The sequence below is a fragment of the Clytia hemisphaerica genome, unplaced genomic scaffold (genome assembly GCF_902728285.1).
Source record: "Clytia hemisphaerica strain Z4C2 unplaced genomic scaffold, Clytia hemisphaerica genome assembly, whole genome shotgun sequence".
In the NCBI taxonomy this organism is placed as follows: domain Eukaryota; kingdom Metazoa; phylum Cnidaria; class Hydrozoa; order Leptothecata; family Clytiidae; genus Clytia; species Clytia hemisphaerica.
The window spans coordinates 586787-607741 of record NW_027103684.1 but is presented as its reverse complement, the minus strand read 5'-3'; the positions used below and the strand labels follow the sequence as shown (position 1 = coordinate 607741).

At 36.2% G+C, this 20955-nt stretch overlaps 1 long non-coding RNA gene across 1 annotated transcript; it reads right to left on the bottom strand.

Moving 5' to 3' along the window:
• Positions 1–293: 293 nt before the first annotated feature.
• LOC136803832 (uncharacterized) lies at positions 294–1835 on the bottom strand. The gene is made up of 2 exons (XR_010846207.1): positions 1694–1835; positions 294–963 (listed from the first exon to the last, which is right to left on the bottom strand). It is a non-coding gene; the product is annotated as an uncharacterized lncRNA (long non-coding RNA).
• Positions 1836–20955: the final 19120 nt, after the last annotated feature.

Below are 20955 nucleotides of genomic sequence, written 5' to 3'. Positions count from 1 at the left end.
CACGATCACGCCGTATTTTTTGAAATTTCATGCATAAAAAAAAAACCCCTATCACGCCATCACGCTAACCGCTTGGGGGCCTCTTGTAATGCATTTGACTTTGTATTAAAAAAATACATACATACATTTTATCCAAAAATATTCAAAATCCTGAATTCTCAGACAAATATCTATCAGGTAACAAAGTAAAGAAAATAAAAACCTTTAATTTTTGGCAAAAGTTAGTTCAAACTTCAGACCTAGAGTATAGCTCGTAACAGACAACTGAACGGATGGATGGGACAACAGTGAAGTAAAAATTAGAAGCAAATTGAATAATGTTTAAAAGATGTAGACCTTTTCATAAATTACGTCACGACCAACACTTGCCTCGCTTTGAAACGATTACCAAGGTGATGATCTCCTTTGAGACCTTAAGTCATACTTTTATGAAAAGTATTGTACCTCTAAGAAAATCTGTTGGGAATTAGTTGTCATAGCATTATTTCGAAAACGAGGCAAGTGTTGTTCCTGACGTAATTTATGAAAAGGCCTATAATACATTCTATCGTGAAACTAAATCCAAAGCTCTAATGAATAAATCCATGCCAAAGTTCACAGAATCTGCTATCGGATCCAAATTAACAAGGATTTGATAAGTTTCATGATCAAATGGCATATCAACTTATTCAACTTCAACTGTAGAAAGGCCATCATCACCGTCTTCAGGATTTGGTGCGTACCAGTCCATACCATACCATTCATAATCTTCAAGGCCATCTATGTCAGCTACCTGGACCATATCTCTATTTCTTAAGTCGATCATGCCATTGGTCCAGAGCTTTTCAGGCGACCAATTTCTTTCACTTCGTAAAGGATGACTATTCCAGCCGGCTACAAATCTTTTGATGACTGAATTCAATCTTGGTTTGTAGATATAATGCAACACAAACATATGGATAGGATTACAAACCTCCAAAATCCCTAATGAAATACGAAATTCGAATAATAAATTTTGGTTGCTTTTTAGTAAGATGATATGAATTATTAATTCACAACTTTAAAAAATGTGAATGTTGCTAAACTTTTTTGAAGAAACCATTAGCATCAATTGTCCATTGCACAATCTAAAGAAGCTCCAGCTGTCATTTATTTTCATGACGTCAATATTTGCCAAAAACTGCTAATATCGAGGCAGTACCCCGCTAATTAATTTTTTGAAAATTTTCCACCCAGGACATTCTTATTCCAACCCCCTGCCTATATTTTTTTTGAAAGTTCCTTCTTTTGTATTAATTCTTCTGTATTACTGTAGCCTCCTTCTTCACTTTTTCCACCATGGATATTTTAATTCAAAACTCCACCCCCTCGCTTATTAGGTTTTAAGATTTTTTTCCATCCCCTTATTCTAAGTCCCTTGTCTATTAGGTACCTGACAGTAGATCTGAAAGAGCTTGGTAGAGAAGCAGGGGAACATCAATCAAATCAATTGTAGGTAAAAGTTAATTTCCAGACACAGACTTTTTATACCTTTAACACTATTTTTGATGATTTTAAACATTTTTTTTCTCTTGATTTTTGTACAAAATTAGCAAGCTTGTGAATTTTGAATTCTACTATCCTGAAAAATGAGTAAGATTTTACTGGAAATTCAGATTTTTTACTTTAGCAGTGGTCCTAATTGCAAGAAGTTGGAAAAGTATATCAATAATACCTTCAGCCTCCATAGCTTGAAATGTGTAGTAGAAATTACACGATACGTAATTCCAGACGTCCCTCCAGAGACGTTCAATACGTTGGTTGTGAACAGAGGAAGCAGCAAGAAAACTTCCTCTGTCTCGACCTCGTCTGAGTTCCATTTCATTTTCCTTTATCTGTTCGGATGCGTGAAGGTGTCCCATACTGTGTTAGTGCTTCATTAAACAATGTTAAGACAGTTTCTGCTCTATTGTTACAGAGCTGCAACATAAGAAGGTTATCATTCTTGACATACCATCAATGCAACCATGAATGACAAAGCCCCAATTTATCAAACTATGATGGCCGTCTAAATGCCAGAGACTGTTTGGGCCAGGCACTGAATACTTCCTTCGTCTTATTATTATGCGCCAGCGCATGTTGGAACCTTCAGGATCAATTCGCACCAAAGATTCCATAACTCTTCGATGTTGAATTCGTAGTCCCATAGATCTCAGATGTCCTATAATCATGGGTCTACCTAAACAGATGCCGTGTTGTTTTTTAAGTTCTAATATCATAGAGTCAAGTTGATCGTCAGATATTTTGGAATATCCAGTTATTTCACGGATGCCATATTCATCAATTCTGCGATACACTGTCCACCTTGATACCATTAAAAGAGAAGCTATATCGTTCCAGGAAAAACCAAGTCCCCTGTAAAAGATCAAAGTATCCTCAGAAATATTGTATTTTGGTCTACCAAGTTTTTGAGGAGTATCATAGTCAAGATCATCCAACACTGCCAATTTGATATTCTCCTTATTAAATTTTCTTCGAAGTTCTGCCCTAATAGATTGAATATTATTCATCAGTGTTTCCACATCAGCCTTGGCAATATTGGGAAAATCCATGTGAATACTTCTCAAGGCATTTTGATAATCCTTCAAAAGATTAAACATTATATCAGCCTGGCCTTCTTCGGTACAAGTCCTTGCCCTCTCGACCAATGTTGCCAGGCTGCTAAAAAACTCTTGATAAGCCTCATCCAGATCTGCCATCTTGCTTTCCTGATCTGATTTGTTTATGTTATTATTTTGCTGGCATCAGCATAAATAGTCATGGCCTCATATACTAAATTGGATTATCTAGGAGTAAAAGTTCCGTAAAAGTTAGTCAAAACGACCACGGAAAATACAGGGCTGCTCATACGGGATATGAGAAGGTTTAATCAGCAGACCAGAATGAGCCGACCCCAAATTCAAAAACTGCAAAATTCACTAAAGTAAGTAAATAAATAACTCATTAAAAAATTCATTAAATTAAAAAAAAGTATTTCACTGAATAAAAAAAATAAATTCACTAAATAAAAAAAGATTTCACTGAATCAAAAAAAGTTCATTGAATAAAAAAAGATTTCACTAAATACAAAAAAGTTTCCACTAAATATAAAAAAGTTTCCACTAAATATAAAAAAGTTTCCACTAAATATGAAAAAGTTTCCACTAAATATGAAAAAAAACTTCTAAATGAAAAAGATTGACTTTTGCTACAAATGAACAACCATACTTTCCACACTTGATAAGGGGTTTGTACTTTCATGGTGTGGCGGGATTGGCTCTTTTTTAGTACGGTTTTCGAGATTCTGGGATTCAGCAGAAATTTTGACGGGAAAACAGTATTTCGAACCCCTACAAACCCCCCTTTTACGTTGTTACTAAAAGAGGTAACGAGTGGTAACGAGTGGTAACGATGTGGTAACGATGTGGTAACGAGTGGTAACGAGGTGGTAACGAGTGGTAACGATGTGGTAACGAGGTAACGAGTGGTAACCAGTTGAAAACGGTGGCCCTAAGTCTCCAAATTTGAATTTCTCGATTCTGGTGTTTTTGCAACAGATGCTGATGGCTCTTGAGGTTCTGCAGCAGGACCTGGCAGATCTGGTGAATGTGCAGTAGGAATTGGAGATTTAGGCGAATGTTATGGTGGAGTTGATGGATCTGGTGAATGTGATGGTAAAGCTTGTTGTTTGGGTGAATGAAATGGTGGAATTGATGGTTCTGGTGAATGTGAATCAAAGATTGATGGTTCTGGAGGTTCTGCATCAGGAGTTGGTGATTCTGGTGAATGTGCATCAGGAGTTGGTGGTTCTGGTGAATGTTATGGTGGAGTTGATGATTCTGGTGCATATAATGCTGGTGTTGATGGATCTGATGAAACCAATGGTGGAGTTGGTGATTTTGGTGAATGTGCATCAGGAGTTGATGATTCTGGTTAATGTACAGCAGGAGTTGGTGGTTCTGGTGAATGTACATCAGGAGTTAGTGGTTCTGGTGAATGTACAGCAGGAGTTGATGCTTCTGGTGAATGTGCGCATGGAAGTGATCTGATCTGGTGGAATGTGCAGCAGGAGTTGGTGGTTCCGGTGAATGTGCAGCAGGAGTTGGTGGTTCTGGTGAATGTACAGCAGGAGTTGGTGATTCCGGTGAATGTGCAGCAGGAGTTGGTGGTTCTGGTGAAGGGCAGGAGTTGGTGTTCTGGTGATGTGCGCAGCAGGGAAGGGTGGTTCTGGTGAATGGTCATCAGGAGTTGATGGTTCTGGTAATGTGCGCGGATTTGATGGTTCTTGAATTTGATGTTTGGCATTGATGTTCTGTGAATTTGATGGTGGCATTGAAGGTTGGATGATGGTTGTAGAGTTGATAGTTCTGCTGATTTGCAGCAGGAATTAATTTTGATCAATGTTATTGAGATGTCTTCTGATTAATGAAAATACAGTTTGGTGAATCTTAGTTAATGACGTTTTGTTATCATCCATGAATACATCCAATAACAATGGATCAGTATATAACTCCTCCTGCAAATTCACCAAAACTATCAACTCCTACAGCACGTTCACCACAACCATCAATGCCACCATCAAATTCACCAGAATCATCAACTTAACCATCACATTCACCATAACCATCAAATCCTGCAGCACATTAACCAGAACTATCAATGCAACCATCAAATTATCCAGAATCATCAACTTAACCATCACATTCACCAGAACCATCAAATCCTGCTGCACATTCACCACAAGCATCAACTCCTGATGCACATTCACCAAAACTATCAACTCCACCATTGCATTCACCAAAACAACCAACTTTACCATCACATTCACCAGAACCATCAACTCCTGATGCACATTCACCCGAAACACCAACTCCTGCTGCATAATTCACCAGAATCACTTCTTCCTGCTGTACATTCACCAGAACTATCAACTCCTACTGCACATTCACCAGAACCACCAACTCCTGCTGCACATTCACCAGAACCACCAACACCACCCTGCTGCAACTCCTGCTGTACATTCACCAGAACAACTAACTCCTGATGTACATTCACCAGAACCACCAACTCCTGCTGTACATTAACCAGAAGCATCAATTCCTGCTGCACATTCACCCGAAACACCAACTCCTGCTGCACAATTCACCAGAATCACTACTTCCTGCTGCACATCACCAGAATCACACAACTCCGGCTGCACATTCACCAGAACAAACCCTCCTCTGCAAATTCACCAGACCAACTCCTGCTGCCATTCACCAGAACACAAACTCCTGCTGCACATTCACCCAACATCAACTCCTGCTGCACATCACCATAAGCATCAACTTCCTGTAAATTACCAAACCACTAACTCCTGATGTACATTCACCAGAACCACCAACTCCTGCTGTACATTAACCAGAAGCATCAACTCCTGATGCACATTCACCAAAATCACCAACTCCACCATTGGATTCATCAGATCCATCAACACCAGCATTATATGCACCAGAATCATCAACTCCACCATAACATTCACCAGAACCACCAACTCCTGATGCACATTCACCAGAATCACCAACTCCTGATGCAGAACCTCCAGAACCATCAATCTTTGATTCACATTCACCAGAACCATCAATTCCACCATTTCATTCACCCAAACAACAAGCTTTACCATCACATTCACCAGATCCATCAACTCCACCATAACATTCGCCTAAATCTCCAATTCCTACTGCACATTCACCAGATCTGCCAGGTCCTGCTGCAGAACCTCAAGAGCCATCAGCATCTGTTGCAAAAACACCAGAATCGAGAAATTCAAATTTGGAGACTTAGGGCCACCGTTTTCAACTGGTTACCACTCGTTACCTCGTTACCACATCGTTACCACTCGTTACCACCTCGTTACCACCTCGTTACCACTCGTTACCACATCGTTACCACTCGTTACCACTCGTTACCACTCGTTACCTCTTTTAGTAACAACGCCCCTTTTATAAAGATGCACGTCCGCATTATATTTTTTCTTTACAAAATATCAGCTTACATCTAGATTCGGGGAAAGTCGAATCTTCAGTTACCAACCATTAGTGAGATGAAAAATATACAGAAAGCGTGGGCTACCTGAAGGTATCACGTTTCACCTGCCTTTGTCTCCATAAATTGAAATACACTATTTTCCTGCAAACTCTTACTCAGCTTTTTTTCATCTGGTCAGAGGGAGATGTTTTCTTTGGAAATTAAGGCTTCAGTACCTAGGTACGCGTAACGAACGAACATTTGATCGTTGTCACGTCAGCTGGGCCTTCACGCCCCTTCGGCTTCTTGTATGTACGGCGAAGATCAGAGATCTGACCTCAAGGAGAGAAAGTGTTGAAAATATTAAATAAAATAAAGATGAAACATAAAAAGGGACTAATATTTTTATAATTATACGTTTTTTTCCATTTTTTTGAATTTTTCTAAATATATTTATATTAAACCAATCAAACATTCTGTCAAGAAATGAGGATTTTATGCGAAAAAGAACCAACAAACCGATAGACATAAAGTTTATAAAGCCAAGCAGAAAAACAAAACAGCAATCACATAAACACAAACACCAAAAACCACTTAAAAGCCCAACCAATGCAATCTGGACCGACTAGCGACAGGTGCAGCAGCTTTAAACATGTTTTAAGGACGTCCAACACTCAGCCTCCCCCAGATTCCATAACCCTGAACCGACCCACAGTCCGAACAAACTAACAAACATAAAAAAAAATAAACAAAAACTCGCACACAAATACAAAGAAACAAAAAAGGGCTTAAACAACAGACAAAACGAACAAGACAAACGACAAAATACAAGTATCAAAAAACACAAATTTTCAAAAAGTAGGCCCAGAACCCGGTTCGTACGGTGGCCAAAAAGTGACATTATTCTGCGTGATTTTATTGCGCCGTTTTGTAACGGCGCTGTTCGTCGTATACCTTGCGTCTTGATTTTGGCGACTTCTTTACCTATTTCGGCGCCTTTTTATCGCTTTTCGGCGAGTTTGGGTTGTGACGGCGACTTTTTCATCGTCTACGGCGACTTTTTATGGCTTTCTGCGAGTTTGAGTGTTTGGCGAGCTTATTTCACCATTCGCGAATTTATTTCGAATTTTCACCATTTTTGCGAGATTTCTTCACGTTCGGCTTTGTATATTCTACTACTTTTTCAAAAAATACCCATAAATCATTGGGTCAACGATTTTCATTGGCTTATTATTACCACGTGACCATGATACTCTCCCGCTCTTTTTTATTTATCGGTTCAACGGATTTAATAATACTAACAAAGATGGCGAAGTTATCAAGATGTAACATGTTGTTCCAATGCAACAATTTTTTTTAAATCTCAGTGCTAGTGGTGTGAGTTTGAGCACTGTTTGCCCAACTTTTAGTCAAGGTATGGAAGTAATTTTTGTTTCTTTTGAAATATTTTATACATAGCTCTAGTCGACCCAGTGGCAGAAATTGGAAATCATCCAGATCTCCAGGCTAGGTAGGGCCATGCAGAGCGCAGGGGAAAAGTTTGGAGATTTTCAAGGTTTTTCAAGGGCAGGTTTTTGAGTAAATTTTCAAAATCATCAAATCAACAGCGCGCAGAGAAAGGATTTCAAATTCTTGGAGATTAGAGTTTGGGCTATACCAAGACATCATATGATTATGCACCACTGGAGAGTCTTTCGAGAATTCTCACAAAATATTCAACCCAATACATCACTTAAACAATAATAAAAATAGTGATGTATTGGGTTGATTATTTTGAAAATTCTCTGAAGACTCTCCAGTGGTGCATATCATGAATAGGACAATAGATAGAGTCCCCTTTCTTTAACCTGAGATCAGATTGTGGTTGTTTTCTGCCCACCACGCTGAAGCTCTAAAGGGATGGGTGAAAACATAACAATCTGACGAATATGCAATCTCGAAATCGTAAGGACCGCGTTCGTCTAAAAGGACTGGGAATGACATCAAAGTTGCGTGATTGTGTTTATAAATAGGGCGCCGTATCAGTTTTTGACTTTCTGGCGCACAACAAGATTCTTGTTGTAGAATTTTCCGTGGGAGGACTATTTTCCTCAGATGTATAATTTTCAAGTGCCTTCAGAGGTTTACCGTGCACGTAAGAAAATTATGAACAGCTGTTATCAGGTTACCTTTCTTGGGATGGGTGTCATGTCACTCACTTAAATTCGACATGACACAGCTTCTTGTTCGACATTTTGATGAAATTGTCAAAAAGTATACTTTCTATAACATAAAAATATATACTGAAAGTATACTTTTAGTACCTCTGAAAGTATGGCCGTAAGTAAAAAATCCCTTGGTCATTCCAACCATCAAAAAGTGGGTCGGTCTGTCGGTTGGGCGAAAAATATTTTCTGTTTGAACGAAACAGTCCAAGAGGGCGGAATTTTCCTTAGAAAAGGGTGGTAAACGAACGTTTGAGCGCCCTAAGCCTCTTTTTCACTTTACAAAAGCTCTGCTGGTTTGTTTTGATGCTTCCATATGGCCTGCAATGAAAAATTGGACTTGAAAATCAGGAAAAAACAGAATAGAACAGAATTAACGGGTTTCGAATTGTTTTTTTTGGGAGAGATTAGCGTTTGCTCTTTCTCTCAACAAAGAAAACATGGAGGGTGATGGTGGAGTTTCAGCTGTCAGGAAAAATGGTTTCCGACTCTCCGACTCTAATTTTTCAGTAGAAATCACGGTCGGTCGGGTGACGGAAACCAAACAATTTTTTACAAACGGCCTATACTTGCAACGTACAATATATATAGAATATACTTAAAGTATACTGAGTTTTGGTAAGGGCGCTCAGTTTTTCGACATTCACTTGTTTGACTCTGATATGATCGACCTTTTTCGATAATTACAACTCTTTCTCATTCAATTCAGTTCAATTCTTAATTCAAAGTTTTTTATTCTTTACGCACTTTGTTGTACTCTAACCCTGACTCAAAAAAGATAAGATAATGAATTGAAAATATAATTTCTTTAAATAGACATCGGAATAGTACATTTAAAAATGCTAATTATATACCTTATTTTGAACAACCGAGATGTCGAAGAACTGCGCTGTCGTGGACAACTGAGCGGTCACTTGTTAGACAGTTCAGTTGTCTGACAATTGTCGATCAAATGTACTTTCGAAAACAAGTTGGATTTTCACCTTTCTTGGGGCTATCCTTAACCTTAAAATATCTGACAGGTAGGAGGGGGGGTTGTTTGCAAGAATTTTGCCCAAATTTTCAAAAAGGTATTCCCTGCTTTAATATCTTATCAACTTTCTGGTCTTTTTCATTCAAAATTGGTAGTAACAAATTTTTGCAAAAAGTGAAAAATTTCAGAGAAAAAAGTCCGAATATTTTTTAATGGTGACTAGTATTCCTTAGAGTTGCTTGAAGGTCAATTTATGTGTCATTTCAGCTCGAAACTTGCCTATGATTAGGGGTTACGTATGGGACAAAACTGTTTCCATAATGCCAGAAGTAATATTTCTAGATTCAGAAATGTTTGAGGTGGAACATATTTTGAACCTAGGATACCTAAGGAACATTTTTGGATATAGTAATAATATTTTAGAAGCTTTTATTATTATTTTTTTGAGTAGAATTCTTGGGAACAACCCATGGTTTACATATCCTTTGCATAACATGTAGGAAAATTACAAGTTATTAGACCTTAACTGTCAACATCTCTCATCTAATTCCAAACATCCGTTCTTATAGCCAGAATAATCACTGCTTTATGAAATATTTTTTCCTCTCTGATGTCAAGCGAAGAAATATCAGTGATTCCAACTTTCCTATTATTCCCAACTACAAAGAACCGTGTCAGAAGGGATGAGGGATGTCGACATTAAACCAACTTATGGTAGGTTTTTGTGCTAAACACATTACATGCTTTTTTTATCTCAATTTCAGAACAGGTTGACGGTCTATACTCTTAATAAACATGGCTTCACTCGATGAAATGGACATTGATCAAGACGATACAGTGAACGAGGTACATGATTTAAGGTTTTTATCAATACTTTATCACTTGATTGTTATCTTTTGGAATCAGATCTAATATCTATATTTCAGTACTAAAAGGCCCTAGAACCCATTATCTGTAAAATGGTTTAAAAGTCTACTATAGTTAACTAATTCAGCTGCATGTACCGGGTGGTTCAAAAAACTTTGGATTTTTTGCAACGTTTTTGAGCAGAATGGATCAAGATATAAACTTGAATTTAATGTCTTAACCCTATTTTTATCAGGGGGGTGTTTTCCACCAGGCTAGCACTCTTTTGCTAATAGCTCACTGACAAATTTTTTTAACACTCTGAAAGTTTTTGACTTTTAATATAATTATATTAGCAGCATTTATACCAAATTTTACAATTATACACAGACCAGATCAGGTTTTATGACTTTTTTATGCAGTCATATCATAAAATCCAGCTAAAACCCTGTAAAATCCCAAAATCTTAAATTTAGCATAACTTTTTATCTAGGCATCCAACTGACTCCAAATTTTGACAGGTTTTAGGTATCAATAATGAATTTAAAAAAATATTTTAAAAATTTTCAAAAACTGCTGACGTCATCAAAAATGACGTCATTGTTTTTTGAAAAAATTTACTCATTTTCTGCATGAATTTTAAACGTCAATTTTATTGGTATGTTAAATTCTGGCAAATATTTTAAAGATATTTATTTTGGCTTTTAGAAATTCAAAACAGAATTGGAAAAATCTCCATTTGTTCAACTTTAATTGCTATTTTATTGAATAGTACTTTTTCATTGGTCAGCGATAATTGTGAAACTTTGTTCATCACCTTTATGATGACGTCATCAACCCAAATTTTTTTCTGTGAACTCCTTTTATGGTAGAGAACATTTCTGCCAAACTTCAAGTCCATATCTTTTCTACATCAAAAGTTATGCAAGGCTGGTGGAAAACACCCCCCCCCCCTTGAGAATACAAAATCCGAAAAAGCCTGATAGTAATAGGGTTAAATTTTAAGCTATAATTTTGTAGATTTAAGAGCCATTTTTTTAAAGAGTCTTCATGGTGTGATACCTCACCCTCCTGGTTTTTTCTGAAATTTAGACCAAATGATCTACATATCACACAAGAAAATAATCCCTGAAAATTTCACCTTCATATCTCAAGTAGTTTTGAAGATTCAGCGTCTGAAAGATAGGCTACAGCGCAAATTATTGTCAAAGTAAGATTTCTGAATGAGTCTAAAAAGTTTTTGAATAGGAATTGAGACCTTAGACCTACCAATGAAGCCTTGCTGAAAGTTAAAAAAAAAATTGTTGTCATCTTGCCATCTCGATTTTTGCTCCAGATCTGCCAAAATAGCAATTTCTTCTGTCATTTTTGACGGTTACGCAAAGATAGAAATTCTGAAAATGTTATTTTTGTGGCCAAAACCCGCCATTAAACCACTCCAGGTCAAAGTTTGCTTCAAAAAATCCACAAGGAACATCAGCAGACAGCTAAAAGTGGCTTCCAAACCCAGATTACGCAAAGTTTGAAGCCCTCTACAGGAGGTGCTAGAGATTTTTGGAGAAAATTTTGGAAACTCAATTTGATTTTTTCTGATTCCCTACAAAAAGTTCTTGAAATTCACTGTAATCAGCTTTCTAATGTACTTGAATAAAAATTCATTGGCTTTCAAAATCTGCTCCCCACCAGAGTTCATGATTTTAGGGGTCAGTTTTCGCTTAGTAGCCTATCTTTGAGACACTATATCTGCAAAACTACTTGAGATATCAAGGTGAAATGTTCAGCATCTTATTTTGTTGTGTGATAGATCATTTGGTCAAAATTTCATCAAAATCTAAGAGGGTGACTGATACCTCACCTTCTCATACCTTCTTTATTCTGAAGATTTTTTTAAAAAATGGCTCTTAAACTGTCTTTTCATGTTCAAGTGCATATCAAAAAATGGGAGTCACATGAAGGATTGAGAAACAGCAATTTTTACATTTTCTGAACCACTTTTTCTAACGAAATTTTTCACAATTGTAGTATAACCGTGAATCGTGAATAATTCAGAATATTTTAATGGTATTAAATTTTGCAAAGATTAAATTTCGCAGATTTTGTGGATTTGGGTGTCATCTGCGAAATTTAGTCCCAATGTAAATTTGAAAAGGTCTTATCCGCAAAGTATTTTTGAATTAAATTCCAAAAAAATATCCTAAGACATATTTTAACATGTTTACTCGCATCAAAGAACTAATAATGCATATTTCACAACCAACATATATTAGCAGTAAAATAGCAAAAATAGCACAAAATTGAAGATAAAAAGAAAATTTTTATTGTGTGTGTTCATGCATTATTAAAGTTTAAAATTTCTGGAACGTTTTAAATGCAGTCGATGTTTTGATGTTGGTACATTTGGAATTTTAATCAACAGCTCTTAATTATCCATATTACCTATCCATTTTTTAGGTTTGTCAGCATCTCATGCGTGGAAATGTTCCTGATGCAGTGATATCCAATTTCAGAGCCAACAAGGTATTATCTCTTGTGGTTTATTCATGTCTAACTTTAAAAATCAATACTATTATATATTTCTTACTAATGGAGGGTGTAAACCTGTCTGGTAAAAGTTCTCAAATCTGACCCCAGATCTAGACAATGTGAAGAAGTAATTGTGGAAATGCCTTCACATAAGGTCCAGTAAATTCATTATTTTGATCAGCTATTCATTTGAGTTTTTTTTTCTCTCTTCATTTTCTCTTCGTCTTTTTTGACAGTCTTCATCAGGTAGGTCCATTCAGTATATATTCTTCGTGTTTCCTAACTGGAAATGACTTTATTTGATCAGCAAGCTTTGAGTCGGATTGGTCTGGCAACAAACATGACAAACAAATAGCAGCTGAAGGCTGTAAGGATTGGCTACTGAAAGATTACTTTTACTAATGAATTGATTACTTTTATCTGGATATGGAACTTTTATAATGTTCTTTTTTTGTTTATAGATGGACAAAGAATCATGCTGGGGTGCGACTGACATGGAGCTAAAAGAATTGGGATTGGTCCTGAGAGGAGATATTATCAGTTTGAAATCCTTTTGTTTTAACGCAAATCAGAACCCTGCTTCAACCTTAAGTGTCACCATGAGAAAACTCAAAAAATTCAAAAAATGTAAATTCTAGTTGGTTTCACTACAACGATGGGCAGAATCGATATATGAATGTTCGTGGTGATAAAGGAGGAGGTCCCCAAGTAATTCCATTACCGCTGGATGCGACAAGTACCATTGTATTGGAGGAACTCTGCAAACGATTCATACCCAATGGAAGGTGTTTTTTTGGATGTAACGAGGAATTGAAAATTGCCATTGGAACGTCCAAAAATTCATTGTTGGAAGATCCTGAGACATTCATACTAAAAGATTTCATAAATAACAGAAATTTAAAATCAAAGGTTTACTTGCACCTGATGACCCGAAAGAAATCATTTCGTACAATGATGTTGGAGGATGTTTATAGTCCATGGCCAAATACTTCAACTCCATCCTTCCATACTCCTCGAGAAGCTCAATATCCTCCCCAAGGTTCTATGTCTCCAATATCCAGTAGTTCCAGTAGAGTTCCAGTACCAGCCCTCAACGAAGAAAGTTTATTTATTTCAAACAATAATGCAAACTCCAGTGTTGATACAACAACCACTATTGACAGTGATACACTTAGACAATCCAGGGAGAGTAGAGTCATGCCAGAACCATCTCTTAATGAGGAACACGTAGTTGTGTCTATTAGACATTGTGTCTTACAGCGGCTTGTTACGAGGCTCTTTCGGCCATCAGAGATGATGGTAGGAATTTATGACTGGATCGGAAGTCTATCTACTGAGCCAATCAATTTCCAATTAATTCATGCAAGCAGAGCTACTGCAACACCGAACGAGCCAGTTGTTTCTGGTGTCATGAATATGGCACCGTTAGACGTTCCCATACTAATGTCATCCAGTGGCACAATAGCCTTCTACGGATTTGGAACAAATCCTGAATCAAATTCACCTAATTCTGAATTGAATACCACTTCCAGTCCTATGAATATTACAAATCCTGCTTCTAGTCCTGAACCACTGGATATTCCTGAATCAAATTTACCTAATTCTGAATTGAGTGCCACTTCCAATCTTATGAATATTACAAATCCTGCTTCTAGTCCTGAACCACTGGATATTCCTGAATCAAATTTACCTAATTCTGAATTGAGTGCCACTTCCAATCTTATGAATATTACAAATCCTGCTTCTAGTCCTGAACCACTGGATATTCCTGAATCAAATTTACCTAATTCTGAATTGAGTGCCACTTCCAATCTTATGAATATTACAAATCCTGCTTCTAGTCCTGAACCACTGGATATTCCTGAATCAAATTTACCTAATTATGAATTGAATGCCACTTCCAATCCTGTGAATATTACAAATCCTGAACCACTGGATCTACAGTTACAGACTATTAAGCAACAATCTTTTGAAAGGCTCTCTGAGGAAGCTATCAACGGGACAGTTAAAAGGGCAGGTATTTTTAATTCAATGACTGAATTCTATGAAGAAAACCGTCCTGAATCATCCAGAAATATCTTCATCACTTTTGAAGATTAAAGTGGGGTAGGAAACGGAGTGATGAAAGAAGCATTCAGTCTTTTCTTTGACAACCTATCCAAACGTTGGGAAGGTGCTGCTGAATGTATTCAAACAATGCATGAAGATAAAATCGATACAATAGGAAGAATAATACAGCATTCTTACATCTTATTTCGCATTTTTCCACCAAACATATCATATGCATCATTTAGATTTTATTTGTACGGTGAGGTAAATGATGAAGAACTGCTTTCTTCGTTTTACAACTTCTTACCTGAGCGGCTAGCAAATGTGTTTGAAAATTTCGATGGCTCATCTGGAAATGTCAATTGCTGCCTGAATGTACTTTCAGATTTTTCTATATTTGCCCAGCCAACAACCTCAAACATAAAAGACCTTTCATTAAGGGCAGCTAGGATCGCCCTTCTTCAACTACCATGTTTTCAACTACAAAGGTTAACGAACAGTATGGATTTTTTCAAAAAAGCAACGACTGCTGAATTATTTGAGTATCTACGCGTATCACAATACCCAACATGTGATATTGTGATTGACTACATTATTGCAGATGAAAAAACTCCCCAAGAGGGTAGAATTATCACATGGCTCCAGCGTTACATTAGATCGTGTGGTGCCAAAGAACTCCAAAACTTTCTGAGATTTGTCACGTCAGTATCTTCGGTTATTGGTGGAAAAATTAAAATTATGTTCCTTGACCAACCACGTGCACACCTTCGCCCGAGACCACAGACCTGTTTTTCAATCCTACGACTACCAAGGCAATATTCAAGCTTCACCGAGCTGCAAAACAATTTTAATTTTTACATTCAGAACCCTATTGATGTTGCTTGGGAAATCCACGACTGAGAGTGGGATCATCCTTATATTATATTTTTTAGAAACTTTTCATCTATATTTATGCTCTCGCAAATTCTTAGTTTTTTAAATTATGTGTTATTTCATGTTTTATCGATTTTGCTTTTCCTTTTTGAAAATGATAGATTATACATGGAGAAAGTTAGCTAGAGTGTGAAGTTGTGAAGTGCTTGTACAATTGATAATATTTGATTTTTTCCATCATTATTATTTCGGATTTTGATAGATTGTATTTGATATTTGTTTAAATAAGTTTACTTCTTATCCTTTTTAGTATTTTAGTATTTTTATGAAAAAAGACAATTTTTTGTTGATAATTATTTGGAGAAAAAGTGCTGTCTTTCCGAGAGGGATGTAAAATGGGCTAGTATGTTTTATATGTTTTATACGTTTTATATGTTTTATATGTATTTTAACTGATTTTGTTTCTCTACTATTCTATTCTATTTTGATTGATTTGGTAGATCTCTATGCACAAAATTTACCAAAAATAGCCAAAGTTGACATTTGTTGAGTTGTTTTTAGTTCCGTTTGTATTTTTTGGACCTACCTCCGGGTGCCCCGGTGAAGGTTCTATAAATTAACCCATGTCCGTTCGTCCGTTCGTTCGTCCGTCTGTTACCAGCTTTTCTCAGGATTGGCTCACTAGTTTTTTCTGACTTTTTGCACAATGATGCGAAATGGCAATGCCCAGAACGTGACGGAGCCCGATTTTTGAGAAAAAATTAATTTGGGCAAATTTGGGCCAAAAACTACCTAAAAATAGGGTTTTTTGGACTTTGTGCAAAATCCTGTCATTACTTTTTTCTGATTTTTTGTACAAAGATGGAGGGCAAGATTCTCTAAAGAATGGCTGAAGTGGTTTTTCCCGGAAAATTCTTATTCGCCTTAAAAAACGGATTTTCGTATTTTTGGGGAAATTCCCTTTAACCAAATAAGAAAATATAGCTTTTAACAATGTTGACTCATTATTTTTTTCTGTTTTTTTGCACAATGATGCAAAATGGCAATGCCTAAAATGTGACGGAGCCAGATTTTCGAAAAAAATATATTTGGGCAAATTTGGGCCAAAAACTGCCTAAAATAGCGTTTTTTGGACTTTGTGCAAAATCCTGTTATTACTTTTTTCTGATTTTTTGTACAAAGATGGAGGGCAAGATTTTCTAAAGAATGACTGAAGTGGTTTTTCCCGGGAAATTCTTATTGGCCTTAAAAGACGGATTTTCGTATTTTGGGGAAATTCCCTTTAACCAAATAAGAAAATATAGCTTTTCTCAATGTTGACTCATAATTTTTTTCTGATTTTTTGCACAATGATGCAAAATGGCAATGCCCAAAATGTAAAGGAGCCAGATTTTTAAGGAAAATTATTTTGGGCAAATTTGGGCCAAAAACAGCTTAAAAGGTTTTTTGGGCCTGAATGGTTTAAGTGATTTTCGTATTAGGGGGAATTCCTTTTTACCATTTTACATTATTCAACACACAAGCTTTATTTTTCCATTCTGAATTTTTGTACAATTATTGTCACTTTTTTCTTATTTTCATCTGATGTTAATCATTAGGTAGGTCCATTCAGCATATTGCTTGTTTTTTTTTGCGTTTGTACACACTTCTGGATCTGGATTTTTGTCTAAAGGCCTCGGAATAGGTGTCAACCTCAAAAATTATGGTCTTCCCCATCCTTAGTCTTTTTTATTCCGAATTTTCAAGTGTGAACTTTTATATGAATGTTTCTGAACTATGCAAATACCCGAAGTTCCTTATTCACGAAAAAATATATTTTATTTTATTTTATTTTTCTCAGTTGATATTTATTTGGAGAAGGAAAACAGAAAAAGTGTTGTTTCCCCAGAACAACGCGGATGTTGGAAAGAAGAGTTTGTCCGTGAGGTACAAGAAATTAAAATCTAAAAGGTTTTGTCGTAGAGCGAAAATACTTTCTATCCGACCGCTTCACGGAATCGCAATTCTACTTCTACTTAATTTAATATTTGTTTTTCATTATTAGATATATTTTTTGAGTCCTGACGCTATAAATGTTGTCGCTGTAGAAAATATTTATTTGTAGGAGATATATTCTTTTAGAAGAACTGTTTACGCTTTAATTATAACAGACCTTCCTTTTTCTTCTCCTTTCCGTAGAACAATTTATTGTTGGATATATTCTTAGGTGCCAAATAAACAGGGGGGTTTCGAATAAACGGGGGGATGGGTTGGAAAGTTTTCAAAATTTTAATAAACGGGTTGACCTATAATTGCCGCGGGGGGTGGAAATTGTACTTCTGAAAACCCAAAAATAAGGCAAATATAGACTAAAATCAGGCTATTTAGAGCAAGACCTTCTCTTTGACAGCTGAAAGTATTTCTTGGAAATCAATAAACAGGGGGGGGGCTGGAAAATTTTCGAAAAATTGACAAGCAGGGGGCGGGCGTTTATTTGGCACCTAAGAGTATATAGATAAAGACAAATACACAGAGGAGCCATTTGTTGAGCTATTTGGTATTTCACTTAGAAAAGTACTTTCGGGTTCAGTATCGTTGTATACAGACTTTCTATACCGACATGAGTTTGATTTCGAGTTCACTTAGAACAAGCGCCCCCTCCAGTAAATGCTCCTCCATAGTTGTAGTAAAAAATTAACGACATGGCTAAATAAGGTTCCCATTCACTTTATTAACCCTTTCTGCGTTTAGGGGACCCCCTATTTAAACATTCTGCTTCGCCTATCAAAAAAGACGTAAATGCACGAAAGGTTTTATTATAATGGAATTATTTGATAAAAGCTCTTCGATTAAACGTCGCTGAAAACCAAAAAAATAATACAGAGACTTAGTTGTAAACCCACGGTGCTGTAACGAGGTACGGTTTTAGTATTTGCAGATACATGTTTTTTTATAAGCATTTTTTTTTTGGAAAACAGACTCAGTTATGTTTAGCTATATTTTGGAATGCAGCTTAAATTATGCTTGTGATATGCTTATCTTTCCGAAAAGAAACGAGATTCATTTTTTCTGTCACCAAGTTGAGTGCAAAAATAGCAAGCTCTTCATCCACTGAATGTTTTCAAGGTTCATTTAAAATTGAAAAGAAACACAACCAATGACCAAAGCTCACTGATATGCTCATGATAGGCTTATTTTTGTCACCTAATCCAGGTCTCAGTATGCTTATAAACGTTATGCTTATAAAAAGAAAAACATATAATTGGAAAAGAATGGATTATTAGTCCCGGATTATTGCACAATCTTTTACACAAAATAGTGCACTTCCAGACTATACCCGAAGTTTTCGTGGGGTACCGTACCACCGATGGCTAACTATCCAAAAGTCCGTTTAACAATTAAATCTTTTCTGAGCACTGGTTGGTTGATTTGACTCGAACATATCAAAATTTTGCAGCTTTTTATAAGAAATTTTTTGAAAAATTGCAAAAAAGTGACTTAGCTCTTGATGTAGAAAAGATTTTTCAATTCTGTTTTGATATTTTAAAAGCCAGTTATGGAAAAGAAATTTTGAATCTGGGAAGTTCTTGAACTCATGGGGAGGGGAGTGGGAACGTTCTTTTTTTTCATCTGGAATTAGAAACTCTTCAATAATTTGGACAGGATTGCGGACTTTAGATCCACTCGCTATGTCGGAGACGGCAAATGGGGTAGTTTTTTTGTCCGGAAAAAACGAAATTTACGAATTTATGAAATATAAATATATAGAACACAGAACCGGGTATAAAGTATTAATCATTTCAGCAATCTTGAACATTTTAAATAAATCTGCCGTGGCTGAAATTTGTTTTTCGTTTTGACGGAAATTGGGGAATCGGTTACCCTTGTAACCCCGCTCCGCCCTTCCTTGAATGGTTATATACAAAAATTTTAGAACAAAACAGTGGCAAAGTTAAAGTGAACTATTTAAAGGGAGAATAAATTTAAAAAGGAGGCGTAAAACGTACTCAAGAGATAATGATTGGTTTTCGACATAATCCATAGCCTAGATATTTTTTGAAAATTATTTCTAGGGTTGGATTCTTTATCCACGGCATGACGTCCGGGCGAGGGGAAAACAGAACACTTACTAAAGATAATTGTGTGTTTTAGTAAACAAAGTATTTTAGTTAAACGATAGTGTTTGTTTACCCATTGAAAAGAACATCACATTACTTTCCGTGGGGAAGAATAAATATTATTAACTCGCTTGTTTATATTTCTAGATTCCTATTTTCAAGCTCCGTTTTCAAATAAACAAATAAGTCTTTTGCTGAATTTACAGTTTCTGGCATCACTCTGCGACCTTCAAAAATTAAACCTCGAAATACTTGGATGGATTCCAAAGAACATTCAAACACATTTTCTGCTCGTCTGATATATCCTTCACCAAGATCTAAATCAAACGGATTGACGATTCTTGCACATTCCCTTCCACCGGTTAATTCTGGTGCATAGTATAGCATATCAGGCCGTCCGCTAGGGCAAGCAGCATAGTAATTGTGTCGAATCACGTGATTATTCCATAACCTTACCGTTTCGTCGAGTTCGGTTTGTACAATGCCAATGAAACAAAATCGAATACTCTCACGGTGAATCCCGAATCCTGGATTCGAAACTCCTTCGTCGACCATATCTCTGAAAGAGTTTATCAGGCTTTGTTTTCATTTAACCTACTACTTCGTTCAATAAACGATGCAATAAGAGAAGGAGATGGTGAACGACTATTTAATTTGTTTCGGATAGCATTGCTATATTTCAAGTGTTACGGGAGAACAAAGTATTCATATACAGTAATTAAATCACTATTTCGCATTCAAATGGAACCAACCGCAGCATTCTCTATGATTTGGGAACGATTCATAAATACACGTTGCATCAAAGGTCATAACATAAGTATGGATTTGCACCTAGAACATTTGAACAACTTTTTGAAAGAACTGTAACGAGATTTAAGGAGCAATTTAACTGAAGCAAATGCAGATCGGATTTCAAAGGCAGTGAAACATTTGAACACAATTGTCCAGAACTTTGAAAGAAAAATGGAAATTAAAAAGCAGCAGCCGTCACAACATAAAGCGAAAATTGCAGAAGACGTTAGGAATCTAAGTGCTAATTCTTTTGAACAAAATATATTTGCAGAGGATCCAACAAAACAGAACAGTTGCGACTCTTTTCCGAAGTTCAACGAACTGTCAACATTAGATATTGACAAACTATTAAAATGGGCGAAAAAGAAAAAAGCAGAATGTAAACGTATATATAAATAGGCATATTTATAAAGGAAGAAATGTATATAAAAACTTATCTTGTCCAGAAAACCATAAAGTTAAAACAAGCTAGGTCTATTATTCTCAAATATAAATTCTGAAAAATTCAGCAGCTTAGTATAAAAATTCTAGTGTAACTTGTAATAATTTGTAAAAAAACATTAAAAGCTTGAAGGTAAACAAAAATTATGAAAAG